Source organism: Silene latifolia, chromosome X, assembly GCF_048544455.1.
Source record: "Silene latifolia isolate original U9 population chromosome X, ASM4854445v1, whole genome shotgun sequence".
In the NCBI taxonomy this organism is placed as follows: domain Eukaryota; kingdom Viridiplantae; phylum Streptophyta; class Magnoliopsida; order Caryophyllales; family Caryophyllaceae; genus Silene; species Silene latifolia.
This window is the reverse complement of record NC_133537.1, coordinates 118856208-118864487: the sequence shown is the minus strand read 5'-3', so window position 1 is coordinate 118864487 and position 8280 is coordinate 118856208.

The window sequence follows — 8280 nt, the reverse complement described above, 5'->3', positions numbered from 1 at the left end:
CACGCTCGGAAGGTATCTATGGTAGATAATTCCGGTCAAATCAGTTATTCTCCAGATCGAGAAAACCACTCTCGATATGATCACTTGCAAGTACGACCTGAAAGACACCTTGCATTGAGTGGGAGATAGTAATAGGACAAGAGAATTAGTGACGCACACTTGTCGAGGACAAGTGGGAGATTGTTGGAGTGTCCCCGACAATAATGCGATCACAATTGTCGATCATGATGATCACATGTTTAAATCTCATTTTTAAGAATACATACGGGGTTATTCATTTTATAGTCAACTGATTAACATTAATCGGTAACGATTGGCTTGCTAGAGTTTGACGTTACTGTCGTGGGACGGTGGTGGTCATTTGATCCCTTAAGGTCACACCTAAAGGATGATGCCCTAATCTGTAAAGTTGATTAATTGTATGACGATACAAGTTAATCAATTCCTTAAAATTGAACAATTCAATTTGTGAGAGAGAATATTGATATCTTATTGTAATGGAATTAAATAAGATTTATTTTAGTAATTGAAATTGTAACACCCCCATACTCCAAGTGCCTTACCAGGACCACTCAGGTATAAGGATGTCACCATCTCGGTTACCCGAGGCATGATAATCATAAGACAATGAAGAAACATACTTAATTAAATAAGTTTAAGTGATTACATTACAAAACCAACTGAAGCAAAGTACAACTGATCTCAAATTATAAACCAACTGAAAGGGACTTTGTCCTAACAAACACAAATGAAGACTAAAGACTACGATATGTGATGACTCCATCCCAGCTAGATCCCACGCGTATCCAAGATATACCGCTGACAACAATCGCTCACCACCCCGAATGGATCACCACAGTTTTTAAAACATTTAAACGGGGTCAGTACTAATCACACAACTCAATATACATCAACAATAAGATAAACAGACAGTGAAACTGTCACACACACACACACACCACCAACCAATTCCCATCATCTCAATACTTGATCCCCACTTTGGACCCATTACCACCCGATGGGGGACCGCAGCCGTTCCCACCTAAGCCCCGCTCATCGTACGAGCGATAACCCTGTCCCATTAATGTGCACATCCCCTTCCGTGGCGGGTTCCACGAAGGGCAAAACTAGGGCGTGAAGCCACTCCCGCAAGTGACTCCACTCAGCCGAGAACGCATCTCGAGAACCATCAACAGCAATCACAACCACAAACACAATACAATCATCATATCAAACAACCAAATACAACACATCACCAATATCCCATTATGGGACTAATACTGAGTAGGAAATCCTACCTGGAAAGCAACACAATCATCAGACGATCTAGCAGCTGTCTCAAAACCTCTCCTTTACAAATCCTTCTCCTATCACATAATCACATAATCACATAATCACAATCTAACCTTAACAAATCATAAAAACCCCCAATCCCAAAATTAGGGTTTAACCAAATCAAAGGAAAGACAATAAAAAGGGTACGTAGATCTTACCCTCGACGCAAGGAATCCAACGATATAAACAACGACAAGAACTGACCGTCTGAACTCCGGGAATTGCTAAGAATGCGATTAGGAAGATGAACTTGTTGCTTTCTCTCTTAAACAGGGTTTTAGGTTTTGTAAAAGTGATTTAAAACAATGACGACGATACTTAAATACCTTAATCGCATAATTAACAAAACCCGAGAAAATTCCCCGTAAAACCGGACACTCGATCGAGTACCCAAGGTACTCGATCGAGTACCCCCCTACTCGATCGAGTGCCCCAGCTACTCGATCGAGTACCCAACAGGTCAGAAACTATTTTATTTCGCAACTTACCCTTACTCGACAGAGTAAGGCCTACTCGATAGAGTACCCAAAGACTTATAAATACGGAGTATTACAGTCTTCCCTCCTTAAAAGAACTTCGTCCCCGAAGTTCAACCCATACCCATACATAAAAACAACCATACTGACTCGACCAAGACACAACAACTTAGCTAAGGACTCAAGAACTCGACCGAACATAGAACATGAACTCTTAGCCCCCATTCTACCAACTATGTTTACTTCCACAACATGACTCACTATATCGTATCTACCACATATATATCTCTCACGACACCAACTCCATACATAATCAACTACCATCCTCTAATGCTGCTAGCTCCATAATATCATCAACTATCAAACCCAATACTAAGACACTCATAGACATCAAACGGAGTGTTACATTCTACCACCCTTAAAAGGAACTTCGTCCTCGAAGTTTACTCAGACTCATAACATCATCCTCCAACTGTCAACACTATATAAAATATTCTCATACTCCGAAGCATCACCCTACTACAAGCACGGCCATGGCCTTTTATAAGTATTATCCACAAAACAAATCCCTCTTTTACGCTACGCTAACACTCTACTTCCAATTATATTACCGCATGCACCACCATGAAAAATGTTACGTCCTCGTAACTCACTAATACTCAATCCTTAGCTATATTTCATTACCCTCTTTACCACTATATGTCAAAGATAACCGTTTATAAACCAAACACTCACTATTCTTATATACAAGGCTCCCGTACATAAACATTTCTCATTCCTCAACTCATTCGGCATAGCACCTAACCTATACCATAAACTCGTAGCAAGTCGCCATACCCACTCTTCATTATTACTGCCAAACCAACATACCTCGCTATGTAAAGCACTTATCTTCCAGAAGCATAACTCCCGATCCACACTCGTTACGTATACTCACACTAGATCCTCAAGTTCTTTCCTTCATTACCGCAAAACTCATACACAACTTAACATGACACTAATTCCCAATACCCTACACTCACTGTCTCAACAAAAGATTATGAACCACCTGCATCTTTCGGGTCATTACCACACATGTCCTACGACTCACTTGCCATTACCATGTCTCTTTGAAACCTTAACTAGAACAAGATCATAATTATTGTAACAACCTCTCACAACCGTGTCCCATTAACAGAATGTCACTATACCATGACAACAACGAAAACATATACAACTCTCTTTATATTAAACTCTACCCTCCTTCTCAAACTGAAACTTGTAAGAAACATTAGCAAACAAAACAATAGTCTATTTGTCCAAACTGAAACTCACAGAAACAACAACAAATAAAACAACAATCTAAGTATGATGGTATGTATTTTGAAACTCGAATCATAATCATCCCGCCTACTCCACCACAACCGGTGACGGCATCACAACACCGCCACCAACAGCCACACCGTAGTGCGAAAATACCCGTATCATAGCACTATGTACCGTGCCCGGATCACCACCCGAAGCACCACAACCACACCGATAGACATCACAACTGCATACCATTCCCATAAACACTGACTCAGCATAACTTCTCAGACAAGAAAAACTTACTCAAATCCACTTTATTAAGTCACCACGCAACATATTATATGGATACACAGATAAGCATCGCATGAACATCATCTCTACCATTTCATGGAATACACATGTGTTATTAATACACATAAAATTATAACTAGCCATGTCAATTAATCACATTATTACCCTTTTGGATATCATTCAATTAAATTACCGTGTCCAACATATATATTCACTGAGAACATTCATAAAACAACTTTATAATTATCACACCATACCACTTCTTGTGAGGTCAGAACCTCACACAAACATTTACACATATCATAGACCCGTAATCACAACCAACTAGTCAATCCTGACCACGTAAGTTACCACTCGATAAAGGTTACCTGTCGCCCGAGTTTAACTCATATGCCCCTCATAACATATTCCCCCATTCGCACAACCATCACTTCCTGCCAAATATAACCATACCTTTACTATTCAACTATTAGCATCCGCCTCATCTAACCACATCTTATACCCTCTCACAATCATACACAACAATCAGGTCCCTACCAAATCAGCCTCTTTAGAATTGCTACCTTTCCAATATACCATCACTCTTAACCACTAGTGATAACACCACAATGCCACCACTGCTCGTATATCAAACCTCTTACACTCATATCAAAATAACATGGTTTTTCTCCTATTTTTGGTTAACATTCCAAATAACGAACAAAGAAAACCCATCCACAAAATTACCTCAACATTATTCCCAATACTATCTTATTTGTATTGACATCCAACTCTCCACCAAATATCTCGTATCGTGCCAATACTCCACCAACTTCCTACTCCCTTAATTCCTCGAAACTCATTATCAATCATGTTGTCCTGAAGCTCCTATATAACCTTCAGCTAACATCCTCGTGATACTATCGCACATTTCGATGATTCCTTACCTTTATATCACATAACTCCGGTGAACATTTTCCTCAGCTTACTTTTATCCTTCTTTTCTCTTTACACTCAATAATACCAATTTAATAGCTCAACTCCTTATTACTTCTATCTAACCCTTTAGTGCACCAATTACCTTCTCATCGCTCCAAAACTCAAATCCCATTATTTTATATCGATATCATCTCCCTCTTTCTTACCACCAATATTCTCTTATTATGTCATCAATCACCCTTGCCACTAATCCATCCATAGAATCAACGTTTACTGTTCAACAATTGCATCTCCCTTCTTACATCTCTAGAAATCAAAATTCCTTTCATACCGCTAATTGCCCAAGGCAAACCCACAATAGTTTCATCTCTTAAAAAGCCAAATCTCCACCCCGCGACATGACTCCACAAAGTTCACTATATACCACTCTTCTCAACCCCTTTAAAACGAACTTTCATTATGTATATTCTTAACCCACACGGCTCTTAACTACCTCCCTCCATAATTCTTTACACATCTCAAGTTGTCACTATCCATATCCTTACTCTCAATCCTTTCGTTCTCACGTTCCTTAGACTCACATCATCCATTGCCCACATTCACTTACTTTTACGTTACTCAACACACACTCATATCACTCATCTCATTTCATCTCAGAAAACATGCTCTATGTCTCAATTAAGCCATAACAATCTTCCTTTTCTTTTTCCACTATCTATTACAACCACGTATAACTCATGTCCTCCCACCGAACTCATACTCACCACAGGTGTCACTCACTACACCACAAGATTGGGTAACTTACGCGTCAAGACCAACATACATGTAAAACAATGCATAAAGAAGCAAAATAATAACTTTGAATTAAACATAATATGCAACGAAGTCAAAAGATAAGCATATGACCCAAAACAAGGGTCACTAGATCGAGTACGGGCCACTCGATCGAGTAAGGGACTTACTCGATCGAGTAGGTCAAGATCAGAAGCACGTAAAACAAATCACCAGGGCTACTCGATCGAGTAACTAACGTACTCGATCGAGTGCCCCCTTACTCGATCGAGTACCGAGGATACTCGATCGAGTACCCCAATTCTCAGCACTGTCCAGTTTTCGTAAAACAGTCATAACTCACTCATTTCTTGGTCGCTTTGGGCGTGTGACCTATCGTTAGAATCGTAAAAGGACAAGCTATCACCTCCAATTGGAATCACATCAAAATCATTTATGAATCTCAAGTTATAACAGTTTAAAGACAACCTCTTTATAATCGAAAAACACAACTACTTGATTTTACTTCCAAACAACTTAAACAACAACCAAACAAGCAAAACCAGTCCAAAACTCATAAAACCAGTATTCATAATCATATGTTACTATTTTCAAAAGCCAAACAACAACATTCATCATGCACATAACTTATCTAACTTGCCAATTATGACTTACCCACATGTTTTTATTCTATCACTTTTCGTAAACAAAATCACAAATACATGACATCAAGTCCCCTATTCACATGTTACTACCACGATGATTCATCTTTTCCACTAATTCATCCATCATACCACATATTTATCCACCATATTCGTTCAACATATTCACTCAAAGACATGTTCAATTCACACTCCCAACCTTCTGTACTTTTACTCAACACGACAACAACAACATGTAGACTTACACATCGCTTTATATATATATAGACAAAACACTTTTCCCTTACATAACTATAACATGCCAAATTACATGTATCAATCATTATACTTTCATGCTTTACAATCCACCAACATATAATTCACGTCATCATCATCAATTCATGCAACATAATACTACATAGATACACACAGCACACAATATGCACATAACGATCCCGACACTTATCCCATGGTGACCGGTTCAAAATTGTAGGGCGAGTTCGCGACTTTAGGACGTCTCCCAAGTCTTTGCATTAGCTCCTACAACCTTTACCCCGGGTTCATTTTAATTGACTCCCTATGTTCATTAAGTTCATTGGTTACGGTTTCGAACACGCTCGATACCATTTGTAACACCCCCATACTCCAAGTGCCTTACCAGGACCACTCAGGTATAAGGATGTCACCATCTCGGTTACCCGAGGCATGATAATCATAAGACAATGAAGAAACATACTTAATTAAATAAGTTTAAGTGATTACATTACAAAACCAACTGAAGCAAAGTACAACTGATCTCAAATTATAAACCAACTGAAAGGGACTGTCCTAACAAACACAGCGGAAGACTAAAGACTCTGATATGTGATGACTCCATGCCCAGCTAGATCCCACGCGTATCCAAGATATACCTTGCTAAGCAAATCGCTCACCACCCCGAATGGATCACCACGCTTTTAAAACATTTAAAAGGGGTCGACTAATCACACAACTCAATATACATCAACAATAAGATAAACAGACAAATTAATCGTCACACACACACACACACCAACCAATTCCCATCATCTCAATACCGACGTCCACTTTGGACCAGCCTACGCCATGGGGGGACCGCAGCCGTTCCCACCTAAGCCCCGCTCATCGTACGAGCGATAACCCTGTCCCATTAATGTGCACATCCCCTTCCGTGGCGGGTTCCACGAAGGGCGAAACTAGGGCGTGAAGCCACTCCCGCAAGTGACTCCACTCAGCCGAGAACGCATCTCGAGAACCATCAACAGCAATCACAACCACAAACACAATACAATCATCATATCAAACAACCAAATACAACACATCACCAATATCCCATTATGGGACTAATACGAGTAGAAATCCTGCCGGAAAGCAACACAATCATCGACGATCTAGCAAATTGTCTCAAAACCTCTCCTTTACAAATCCTTCTCCAATCACATAATCACATAATCACAATCTAACCTTAACAAATCATAAAAACCCCCAATCCCAAAATTAGGGTTTAACCAAATCAAAGGAAAGACAATAAAAAGGGTACGTAGATCTTACCCTCGACGCAAGGAATCCAACGATATAAACAACGACAAGAACGACCGTCGAACTCCGGAATTGCTAAGAATGCGATTAGGAAGATGAACTTGTTGCTTTCTCTCTTAAACAGGGTTTTAGGTTTTGTAAAAGTGATTTAAAACAATGACGACGATACTTAAATACCTTAATCGCATAATTAACAAAACCCGAGAAAATTCCCCGTAAAACCGGACACTCGATCGAGTACCCAAGGTACTCGATCGAGTACCCCCCCTACTCGATCGAGTGCCCCAGCTACTCGATCGAGTACCCAACAGGTCAGAAACTATTTTATTTCGCAACTTACCCTTACTCGACAGAGTAAGGCCTACTCGATAGAGTACCCAAAGACTTATAAATACGGAGTATTACAGAAATACTTTATTAGTAAAATTACTTATTGTTTGAGAAACAATAGAGATAAAAATGAATGGTTAATTATAATTACAAGATGTTGTGAATTATAATTATATGACCCATTTTATTTATATGATCAAGTATCACTAGTCAATTTGTTGTATGAAATTTAATTAATTCTTAAAAAGATATTTATGTGATAAATATGCATTAAATTAATTAATAACATGTAACATACTACATGTGACATATTGTGTGACAATTGACAAAATAAAATGGTAGTCCATTTTATATAAATGGACCGAAATAATGAGAGTAATGGGTGTTAGTGGGTGAATTATTTTATGAGATAAAATAAGCTAATGATACCTAATCTACACCTAGCCTTACAAGCCTAAGGTATTGATAAGAACAAAAGAAAAATTGAAGGACCATATATTGGTCCTCTACCACTCCTAAAACCGTGTGGCCTCCTCCACTTTAGAGGACTTTTGTTCTCTATTCATTCTCTATATTCTTGTCCATTCATAATACATGCAAAGGTTATGCATTATTCTCTCTACTCTTTAATCTTCATAAAAAATATAAGAAGATTCAATATAAATTGTTCAATC